We start from the raw sequence: 12,500 nt of genomic DNA on the forward strand, positions 1-12,500 counted from the left end.
AAATCACGGATGATCTCACCCAGCGGCTTCATATAGATGTTGAACAGAAGAGGCGAGAGAACCGACCCCTGTGGCACCCTATCTTATCTTATTTTATCTTATCTTCTTTCTTTCTTTTTCTTCTTTCTTTCTTTATTTTCCTTCCTTTCCTCCCTCCCTCCCTCCCTCTTTCTTTCTTTCTTTCTTTCTTTCTTTCTTTCTTTCTTTCTTTCTTTCTTTCTTTCTCTCTCTCTCTCTCTCTTTCTTTCTTCAGAAATGGTGTTTAGTCTTCCTGTCAGTTCTCCCAGAATTCTGTCTGCCCACCAATTTTGCAGTTTCCTCTATACAATATAGGACGTAAAGCAATTGTACTATCCTCCTTTTTTGTTCTTTCACTCGATTTCACTCGGTGAAAGAAATATGTGTAAAAGTTTTGGAGATGTTTTATCTCACGTGGCACTTTCTCAGTTTTCTTCTTAATAGACTGAAATAAGAGTCCATTTTTCCAGCTTGGTTTGATTTCCAGAGATACAAATCCCTGGGAAGTTCGCTGGGAGGTAATATTGTTGTAGCTACAAAAATATGGCCTATTTTTTCCCTCCGTTAACTGTTAAACAAGATCATTGATTCCAACTACTCGATACGGTGCTCACAGCAAGACAGTTACATACTTATCCACCATCTCTCTCTCTCAAGTTTTAGGGCTTATGTCTCCATTGCTGGGCACCTTGTGGAGTCATTTACAGCTCTACCAATAACTATAGTTGATTTTTAGCACTCTCCGGTGCGTTTTAGTTAAGCCCATCTAGGGACCAATAAAATGGCTTTTGCTGATTTGTGTATCTTGTTTCATACAGCACTTTTTTTTTTGGCTTTTTAAAGTCGCGTGTTGGCTTTAGAAGTTTAGAAATTCATTCCAGTTGTTCTTCTCTTCTCTTCTCTTCTCTTCTCTTCTCTTCTCTTCTCTTCTCTTCTCTTCTCTTCTCTTCTCTTCTCTTCTCTTCTCTTCTCTTCCTTTCCCCTCCATCTTCTCTTCTCTTCTCTTCTCTTCTCTTCTCTTCTCTTCTCTTCTCTTCTCTTCTCTTCTCTTCTCTTCCCTTCCCTTCCCTTCCCTTCCCTTCCCTTCCATCTTCTCTTCTCTTCTCTTCTCTTCTCTTCTCTTCTCTTCTCTTCTCTTCTCTTCTCTTCTCTTCTCTTCCCTTCCCTTCCCTTCCCTTCCCTCTTCTCTTCTCTTCTCTTCTCTTCTCTTCTCTTCTCTTCTCTTCTCTTCTCTTCTCTTCCCTTCCCTTCCCTTCCCTTCCCTTCCCTTCCCTTCCCTTCCCTTCCTTTCCCCTCCATCTTCTCTCCTCTCCTCTCCTCTCCTCTCCTCTCCTCTCCTCTCCTCTCCTCTCCTCTCCTCTCCTCTCCTCTCCTCTCCTCCATTCTCCATCTCTTTCCTCTTCCCCATCTCTTTCCCTTCTCCTTTCCCTTTTTTCTTCCCCTTCTCTCTCCTCTTCCTCATACCTGAGTGTTTGCTAGCCTGATAAAACGTGCCCTTCAGAGAAACTTAAATGTTCCCAATTCTTAAGTGTCATTTTCTTTAGAAAGGTCTGTGCTGTACATGCAGCTTATACAACAACAGTTCACCAGCTTTAATATGAATTGAAAGGGGGGGGGAATCTTCCCTCACTCTTTCAATGCCTTTTCAAAATGTGGTTTTGTCTCCCACATTCTCCCTTTTGTGATTTACTCTCTATAGACTCCTATTTTTTTTTTCAGATGACTGCAGGTACACTTAATAATATAAAACATTCTCAAAGATTCTTGGATTTTCTATGGAAGTTCTGCCATGGTAAAGTGTTCTGTTTGCAGATAAATTCTGGCTCATACAAACTTTTCGGATAAACAAAGATGGGGACCTTGATTGGTTTATATATGAAGCACGACCTCGGACCAGAAGCCAGACCGCAGCTGCATAATTAGCCATTTCAAACCCCTCTAATCCATACATGCAGCAGACTGACACCCACCATGAAGATGTAGCATGACCACGAACGTGAAGCCAAACAACAACAATGCAGCTCACCAACTCAAATCTCCCTGCAACTCAGACTAACCTGAGCACAACCAAGCCCCCCCTCCCAAACAGAACACACCCCCAGCCAATCAGAGCACAGCCAAACCCCCAACCAATCAGAACACACCTCCACCCAATCAGAACAAAGCCAAGCTCCCAAACAATCAGTTCAAACCCCACTAGCAATTAAAAGGAAGAAACAGCTGCGATCACACATTGCTCCTAGAAGCACGAAGCTGTAAACACCAGCCTGAAGATGACGAATGAGACGCTGCCAAGACACTTCCAATTTTACGCGAGAGAAAACCCAAATAACCAAAGACCGACCTACACACACACACGCACACACACACGCACATATACATACATACATATATATATATATATATATGTTTTCTGAGGTTTTCGTGGGTGTTTGTATGTAGGTCTTTGGTTATTCGGGTTTTCTCCCGTGTAAAATTGGAAGTGTCTTGGCGATGTTTCAACGAAGTCTCATTCGTCATCTTCAGGCTTCAGCTTTGTGCTTCTGGGAGCAATGTGTGATAGCAGCTGTTTCTTCCTTTTTAACTGCTATTGGGGGTTTGAACTGATTGGGTGGGAGCTTGGCTTGGTGGGGGAGCTGGGATTTTTGCTACCGGTTCTCTGAACCACCCGCCATCATTGCTACTGGATCAGGCGATCCGGTCCAAACCAGGAGCATTTCACCCCTGTTATTATCCCATATTATTTGGGTCCTTTTTACAAGCAACGTATCCTCTTTGGTCTCTCATTGAAACATCATCATTATTCTCTTCATCCTAGACTCGTCCCTTTTTAACTAGCAAATCCATAAATCACCAGTTTATTTTTTCTTTTCTTTTCCAACAAAACATTCATAAGAGGTTTCCAGTCTTTGATTGAAAAAAAAAAAGAATATTTGCTGTCTTATTTCTGATCAAACAAGACAGTTTTGCCATTTCCACAAAATCTTTACAATGCCTTCCTCTATTATGGATGCTTCAGTATTTTTTTTTAGCTTTGTGCATACAATAGCTTTGCTGCATTACCATATGTAAAATCAATCTTCCTTAAATCTTTTTTAATTGATTATCCATAAGTCCCTGGAAAAGCAATCCTAGTTTCCTCTGAATTTGTTGTCAGTGTTTAGAATTCTTTGTTTCATTTTTACAATGGCTGTATTGAGTGAATGTAAAATAAATTCTGCTTTAAAAAAATCAATTATGGACAGTTTTCTATATTTGCATATTGGGTTTTAACCAGGGATGAAATCCAGCAGGTTCTGACAGGTTCTGGAGAACCGGTAGTGGAAATTTTGAATAGTTTAGAAAACCATCAAATGGGAATGGAGATTTTGCAATATCCTTCCCCTGGAGTGGGGAGGGAATGGAGATTATGCAGTATCCTTTCCCTGGAGTGGGGAGGGAATGGAGATTTTTCAGTATCCTTCTCCTGCTATGCCCACCAAGCCACGCCCACAGAACCGATAGTAAAAATAAATATGGATTTCACCACTGATTTTAACTTTTTGTTTTTGTTTTTGTTTTGACCTATTATGAGGCTCCTGTCAAGTGCTGGAAAGATCAGGAGATTCAGGCATTTCAAATGAGTATAAACATTTGTTGCGAACTTAAGCTCTCTACAAGAATCTGACCAACTAAAAGTCAAGGCAAATGAGCAGGAGATAAGAATGGCATTCAAGATGAGCTGGGCTTAGATCTCTTATGGACATGCGAAACCTTGTGACTTATAACACGTTTGACCCCTCCTTCAGCTCAGCCTGGTCATCTCCTACAGCTTCCAGAAATTGTTTCAATATGAGGCCATACAAATCAAATATATAATAATATTTTTTTTAATTTGAATTTATATCCCGCCCTTCTCCGAAGACTCAGGGCGACTTACATTGTGTTAAGCAATAGTCTTCATCCATTTGTATATTATATACAAAGTCAACCCAACAATCTGGGTCCTCATTTTACCTATCTTATAAAGGATGGAAGGCTGAGTCAACCTTGGGCCTGGTGGGACTTGAACTTGCAGTAATTGCAAGCAGCTGTGTTAATAACAGACTGCTTAGTCTGTTGAGCCACCAGAGGCCCGTTCATCAATAATATTGATGAACACAACTTGGATTAATATTCATGTAATAGCATCATCTTGAAAAAGTATCACTAATCATAAATGGACTTAGAGCAACAACTTTATTTCCTCCGTTTCCTAACAGGTTGCACTAGTCATATTTCCTGAGCTTCTCATCATGGCAATATGCTTACCTTTTATTAACTAATGGCATTTATTGAAATGACTGGACATGATCTATAACCAAACAAAAACATTAGAGAAAGGAACACACCCATCCACTTTACTTAATGGAGGTAACAGTCTGTAGGTTCTTTCATGAAAATTGCCAGCAAATGCTAACATGGAGTCTTTCGTGCTGAACCAGCGAATCAAATATTCATTTCTTAATGCATCGAAGCTGATTAATTGGTTATCGTAGTTTGCCATATTCAAAATTGGTGTATGGGGGAGGGAAGAGTTGAACAGGAGTCCAGCCTATTACTTTTTAAAAACTATTATGGAAATTGTTCACCATTGTTTGCTTCTGGGAAAGAGTGAAACAGAAAAAGAGAGACAAGATAGATAGATAGATAGATAGATAGATAGATAGATAGATAGATAGATAGATAGATAGATAGATAGATAGATAGGTAGGTAGGTAGATAGATAGACATACAGACAGACAGACAGACAGATATGATAGCTAGATAAATGATAGATAGATGATAGATAGCTAAATAGCTAGATAGACAGACAGACAATGAGATAGATGATAGATAGATAGATAGATAGATAGATAGATAGATAGATAGATAGATAGATAGATATAGATAGACAGACAGACAGATATTAGAAAGATAGATAGATCAATAGATCGATCGATCGATCGATCGATAGATAGATAGATAGATAGATAGATAGATAGAGATGATAGCTAGATGAATGATAGATAGCTAAATAGCTAGATAGGCAGACAGACATGAGATAGATGATAGATAGATGATAGATGATAGATAGATAGATAGATAGATAGATAGATAGATAGATAGATAGATAGATAGATAGATAGATAGATAGATAACAATAGAGAGATAGAGAGATTGTTGGAGATAGATGTAGATATAGATAGATAGAAAGACAGACAGACAGAATAACTTTCAACTACCCAACTGAATTACAATTTCCTGGTAGTATCTGCCAAAATACTAATAGGAACACTATATAAACTACAGTATTTAATAAGAATATTTCATTCATTCAGATCTAGGATGTCTTTTTTTGTGTTCCCTTTATTTTTTTGAGCAGCTTATATATATATATATATTAAAAAAATACCAACAATTCATTTAACACTTCACAACAGAAATTTTGGACTTAATTGTGGTCATACCTCATGGACTATCCATACATTTATCTCAAATAATGATCATTTTGTGTATTTTCTGATTTTATTTTGCTTTGAAAAAATGCTTCCTGAATGTATTTATTTCACTGTTAGTATTCTTTCTTAAGGTACACATTTTTTAAAAAATGGGAGGGGGGGTTAGCAATAGCAAGAGCATTTAGACTTATATACCGCTTCTCAGTGCTCTACAGCCCTCTCTAAGCAGTTTACAGAGTCAGCATATTTGCCCCCAACAATCTGAGTCCTCATTTTACCCACCTCGGAAGGAGGGAAGGCTGAGTCAACCTTGAGCCTGGTGAGAATCGAAGTGCCAAACTGCAGGCAGCCGGCAGGCAGCAGAAGTAGCCTGCAGTACTGCATTCCAACCACTGCGTCACCATGGCTCAATGAACTTATTTTGAATTTATTTGTTAGATTTATACTGAATGTAAATTTAGGAGTTCAAAAACTCAGAATGGTATATGCCGTGTTCTTTCTACAATTCCCAATTTATTTGACCACAGGGGGAACAAAAAAATCACAGATTTCCCTGTAAAGCTACATTCTGTTTTCTGGAGGCTGACAGGTGACCACGGGGCAATTTAATGCGATAAATAAAGTTGATTTCATATCCACTGTGAATTCTATGTTTAGAACAAATACGTCATTTCTTTTCTCTTTGTGTGCAATCAGAAACTTTCTTCAAAGCAGAACGCCATACAACTCACCACCCTATGTTTTTTCCACTGAGGCCACTGGAGTAAGCCAGGACCATCTCCGATGCTTAAAAAGAAATTTAAAAATCAAAGCTGCTTTCTTCTTCGTCTTCTCTTTCTGACATACTAAAGTGTTACAACAGGATGGGGCAGGGGAGGAAGTTTCCACTTTCTGAGAATTCACAGGGCCCCAAAAGTCATGGAATCAAAGCAAAACCTTTGAAAAACAAGAGCGAAGCAAAAAAACACACACATACTTGTGGGAACCCTGCTGTTTGAGGAAATGTTGCGGTTTGTGGGTGGATTTATTAAAATTAATCCTTCTAAAAAAAAAATTAAAAAGGGAAGGAGGGAATAAAAAAACGCAACGCATGGCCTAGTAAGAAATAAAGCACACTCTTTAATTCCAACACGCTGAGTATCAGCTGGCAAAGACAAAGAACTAAAACTGAGGATTGGTGATGGGTAAAAGAAATGCCCAGTTTCTTGCCTGGAACTGGGCATTGCTGGCTACTGACTACCTGTATAGGCCATCTGAATAGAATAGAATAGAAGTTTTTTATTGGCCAAGTGTGATTGGACACACAAGGAATTTGTCTTGGTGAATACGGTCTCAGTGTACATAAAAGAAAAGATGCCTTCATCAAGAATCATAAGGTACAACACTTAATGCTAGTCATAGGGTACAAATAAGCAAACAGGAAACAGTAACAGAGTTGGAAGGGACCTTGGAGGTCATCTAGTCCAACCCCCTGCTTACTCAGGAGACCTATACTAGGGATTCGAATCGCCGAACTGCCAACCTTTCTGATCAACAATCAATATCAGTATAAATCGTCAGGACACAAGCAACCAAGTTACAGTCATAAAGCCATAAGTGGAAGGAGATGGGAACGATGAGAAGATTAATAGTAGTGCACTTGGTCACCACAAACTAATCAAGGAGAGAAGCGACTTAGAACTAAGGAGAAATTTCCTGACAGTTAGAATAATTAATAAGTGGAACAACTTGCCTATGTGGATGATTCAACATTGGAAATTTTAAAGAAAATGTTGGATAACCATTTGTCTGAAATGGTGTAGGGGCAGGGGGTTGGACTAGAAGGCCTCCAAGGTCCCTTCCAACTCTATTGTTGTTGTTGTTGTTGTTGTTATTATTATTATTATTGCAATATGAAAAAGATTTTGAGACTCATTTTCTTGATTAGCCATTTTACATAAAAGAGTGAAGAGAAGAGCAACAAGAATGATTAGGGGGCTGGAGGCTAAACTATAGAAAGAAGAGTTTCAGGAATTGGGTATGTCTAGTTTAACCACAGATCTGCAGCCATAGCAACTGCAACAGTTTTCCAAAATGTTCAGAACACCCCTATTATTTTTAGAAATGGACCATGCCAGTTGTGAATAGCTTTTGTTTTCTCACCAATAAGAGTGTACAGAGCATCGCGCTTGCATCAGTTATTTGGAGTTTTCTGTAGCGGCATTTGAATTTGAGTTTCGGTCATTTTGACCACAGATCTTTGTTAACATTTGTTTTTTATTTAATAATGCCAGGGTCAAGTATTCCTCCAAAAGGAGTGTGATTTGGTGATCCAAACTTCAAAGAAACTGTTCTAAAATGGTATGGAGAAGCAGAGAGTGATCTGAGAGAAGTGGACTTGGATTGTGATGAAAATTTTGTTATGGACGATGAGGAACCCACCACTAATTCTGACATCAACGATGATGAAGCTCCCAATGAAATTGATGACCAGGTACAATCTGTGTCGTGCAATCATTTATATGGCAAGAACAAATTCAAATAGTCTTCTACAACTTTTGGAACCAATAGATCCAGAACCGCTAGTCACAATATTGTTGTGCAATTATCTGGACTATGTCCAGCAGCTAGAAATCTCGAAAATGCACCTACTCCCCTAGAGAGTTGGAAATTATTATTTTCTAAAGAAATTATTAGCGCCATCGTTCAGTGGACCAATGTAAAAATTAGAGAAGGTAGATTGACGTTCAAGGATGGAGAAACACAAAGTGACCTGCGCGATGTGGATTTGATAAAGATCAGTACATTTTTTTGATAGACATCAATACATTTACTGCTCTATACATCAATTTTTAGATCCAACCATGACAACATCGAATGCCTTTTTGCTACTGAGGTCATTATGACTTCACATCTGTAATAGCGTAGCCGAAATAGTACGTCTGTGGTTAAGGGTTAATGAAAAAAAGGACTAGGGGTGATATGATAGCAGTCTTCCAATGTTCTACAAAGTTGTGGGGGTCAAACTATTTTCCAAAGGTCCAAAAGGCAAGACGAGAAACAACGGATGGAAACTAACCAATGAGAGAAGCAACCCAGAACTAAGGAGAAAATTCCTAATGGTTACAGCAATCAACCAATGAAATTCTTGTCTTCTTAAATTGTGGGTGCTCCATTACTGGAGGATTTCAAAAACACACTGGTCAGCCATGTTGTTGTGTCTCGTCCGATCTCACCACAGCCGGGGCCTTCTTATCTGCTTCTGAACGCTGAGGAATGTCCTAGTATGCCTCCCGGCCCCAGCCCTGGCTCCATGCCCAAACAGGCTGAAGAGGAGGAAATACCTCCAGCCCCCAGCTCTGGCTCCATGCCCAGGCAAACGGAGCAACTAGACCCCTCCCCCTCCCCCACAGCATGTGAGCCTGAGGAAGGTCAATTGCCAACAGCTGCCGACTGGAGTGACCCTCGCTTCAGGAGAATTGATAGGCGGCGGCAACAGAAGGAAGGGAGGGGCAGGCCTGGATAAGTGCTGAGTCATGGAGCCACACCCCATGGCCTATATAAAGGACCTGCTTTCTGGCATTCTCTGAGTCAGGCAAAGTCTAAACATATCTTGCTGAAGTCACTTTCTGGTCTCCTGCCTGCCCTGAGGACTTTGCTAGGACTTTGGCAGAGCTGCAGAGGCACGCCTGATTCGGATTTCCCTGACCTGGCCGTCAGCGGAGGAGTGGGACACGACACATGTCTCTGAAAAAGTATAGGGTCTCTGCTTGAGCGGGGGGTTGGACCAGAAGACCTCTATGTTCCTTTCCAACTCTCTTATTCTGTTTTATGTTCAAGGTCCCTGTTGCAAGGCATGGTTGAATGTCTATGCCATGGTGATAGAGGGGGTCACTCGTGGCTCCCATATAACACCGATCCTGCGCAGGCTGCACTGGCTACCTGTGGTTTTCCGAGTGCACTTCAAGGTGTTGGTTATCACCTTTAAAGCGCTCCATGGCATAGGACCGGGATATCTTTGGGACCGCCTTCTGTTACCACATGCCTCCCACCGGCCGGTACCCTCCCATAGAGAGGGTCTTCTCAGGGTGCCGTCAGCCAAACAGTGTAGGCTGGTGACCCGCAGGGGGAGAGCTTTCTCTGTGGGCACACCTACCCTCTGGAACGACCTTCCCCCAGGACTTCGACAACTTCCTGACCTCCGGACCTTTCGCCGCGAGCTGAAGACATATCTATTCTTCCGAGCAGGACTGGCTTAAATAGGGTTTTTTAAATATGGATTTTATTGGGGTTTATTTTTATATTTTGTATTGTATCTTAAATTTAGGCTATTTTGAATAAGTTTTTTAAAGAGGGTTTTATTGTAATATATTGTATTATTTTATTTGCCTGTTCACCGCCCTGAGTCCTTCGGGAGAAGGGCGGTATAAAAATTAAATTATTATTATTATTATTATTATTATTATTATTATTATTATTATTATTATTATTATTATTATTATTATTATTATTATTATTATTGTTATTATTATTGTTGTTGTTATTGTTATTGTTATTGTTATTGTTATTATTATTATTATTATTATTATTATTATTATTATTATTATTATTATTATTATTATTATTATTATTATTATTATTATGCATGATGTCTTCCTAGGCTTATGAATTACATTTAGACATAGGAGAAGCTTCAGTGGTGAAATACAATTTTTTTTAAATACTGCCCCTGTGGGCGTGGCTTGGTGGGCGTGGCTAGGTAGGTGTGGCAGGGGAAGGATAATGCAAAATTTCCATTCCCACCCCACTCTGGGGCCACCCAGAAATAGTATTTGCCGGTTCTCTGAACGACTCAAAAAATTTTTTTTATTATTTTATTTTATCACAACAGTATACACAAGCATCAACATAAAACAACAACACATCATATAAGCATATATATGAGCAAAAGTATGCAATAACTATATGAATTTGATATAATGAAAGGAAACAATAGGACAGGAACGGTAGGCACTTTTATGTCCTCTTAGGAATGGGGTGAGGTCAATAGTAGACAGTTTTTGGTTAAAGCTTTTGGGATTTTGAGACCACAGAGTCAGGTAGTGTGTTCCAAGCGTTAACAACTCTGTTACAAAAGTCATATTTTCTGCAATCAAGATTGAAGCGGTTAACGTTAAGTTTGAATCTATTGTTTGCTCTTGTATTGTTGCGATTGAAGCTGAAGTAGTCTTTAACAGGAAGGACATTGCAATAGATGATTCTATGTGTTAAACACAGGTCTTGTCGGAGTTGGCGGAGTTCTAAATTTACTAATCCGCTACTGGTTAATCTTAATTATTTATTTATTAATTAATCTTAATTCATTATTAATTAATTATGGGCCTCTGGTGGCTCAGACTGCTAAGACAGTCTGTTATTAACACAGCTGCTTGCAATTACTGCAGGTTCAAATCCCACCAGGCCCAAGGTTGACTCAGCCTTCCATCCTTTATAAGGTAGGTAAAATGAGGACCCAGATTGTTGGGGGCAATAAGTTGACTTTGTATATAATATACAAATGGATGAAGACTATTGCTAACATAGTGTAAGCCGCCGAGAGCCTTCGGAGAAGGGCGGGATATAAATGCAAATTAAAAAAAATAACAACCAGTTAATACTGGTTAATTTTCTAATCCTCTACTGGTTCTCCAGAACCTGTCAGAACTTGCTGGGTTTCATCCCTGAGAAGCTTCAGTGATGTTTCTACAAAAAGTCAGATTTTTCCAGCTAAGACAAGAAGCTGGGGAGAAACCTTCTTACACTGTGTACGGCATTTCCCTTGATGTTTCTAAAGTTTGTTTCATGAAATTCCCTTGGATTCATTTTCTTGATTAGCAACTTTAAATTGTGCCACGGGGCATAAAAACCAGCATAAGTATTCTTTGAATTATATATGCTTGGATATATACCCATTGCAGTTGAAAATACAGAAAAAGAGTAGGGAAAAAGAACACTTAAGAAATTCAAGGGAAAGGAAGAATCATCTGGTGGCTCTACAGGCTAATGCAGTCTGTTATTAACACAGCTGCTTGCAATTACTGCAAGTTCAAGTCCCACCAGGCCCAAGGTTGACTCAGCCTTCCATCCTTTATAAGGCAGGTAAAATGAGGACCCAGATTGTTGGGGGCAATAAAAGTTGACTTTGTATATAATATACAAATGGATGAGACTATTGCATAACACAATGTAAGCCGCCCTGAGTCTTCAGAGAAGGGCGGGATATAAATTCCAAAAATAAAATAAAATAAAATAACGTTTCTTTACACCAGTTCGGTCCCGTTCTCTTTGCTTTCAGGAAGCATGTCATTTTTTTTTTAAAAGTACTTCCTCTTCCCCCTTGTTTTAATCTATTTTTTTCTATTTTTAACACAGGACCCATGTTTCAAATGATAAATGTTGACTACTGTTTGAAATGTGCACGCTGGTGTAGAAAGTTAGCGCCCACCACCCTTCTTAGACGAATGAAATATTTCAGGAAATATTACAAAAGGCAGAATATTATATTTCCTCTAAAACAGAAATAGAAATCTTAAGGGAGACAGAAACTCAGAGCCAGAGTTCCAGGGGTGAAATCCAGCAGGTTCTGACAGATTCTGGAGAACTGGTAGCGGAAATTTTGAGTAGTTCGGAGAACCGGTAGCGAAAATTTTGAATACTTCAGAGAACCAGCAAATGCCACCTCTGGCTGGCCCCAGAGTGGGGTGGGAATGGAGATTTTGAAATATCCTTCCCCAGGAGTGGGGTGGGAAGGGAGATTTTGCAGTATCCTTTCTCTGCCATGCCCACCAAGCCACGCCCACCAAGCCACACCATGCCCACCAAGCCACGCCTACAGAACCAGTAGTAAAACCGTTTGGAGTTCACCACTGCAAAGTTCCATGCCCCCCAAGCAGATATTAAGCTGAGGCCAGCTTTCAAAAATGCAAATGCAGATTTAGTAATCCATTCAAGGCAGGATATTTTGAAAAGAGGCAGAATTAGGTAGAATGGTAGGATCAGCCTTCC

Source organism: Ahaetulla prasina, chromosome 8, assembly GCF_028640845.1.
Source record: "Ahaetulla prasina isolate Xishuangbanna chromosome 8, ASM2864084v1, whole genome shotgun sequence".
NCBI classification, from domain to species: Eukaryota; Metazoa; Chordata; class Lepidosauria; order Squamata; family Colubridae; genus Ahaetulla; species Ahaetulla prasina.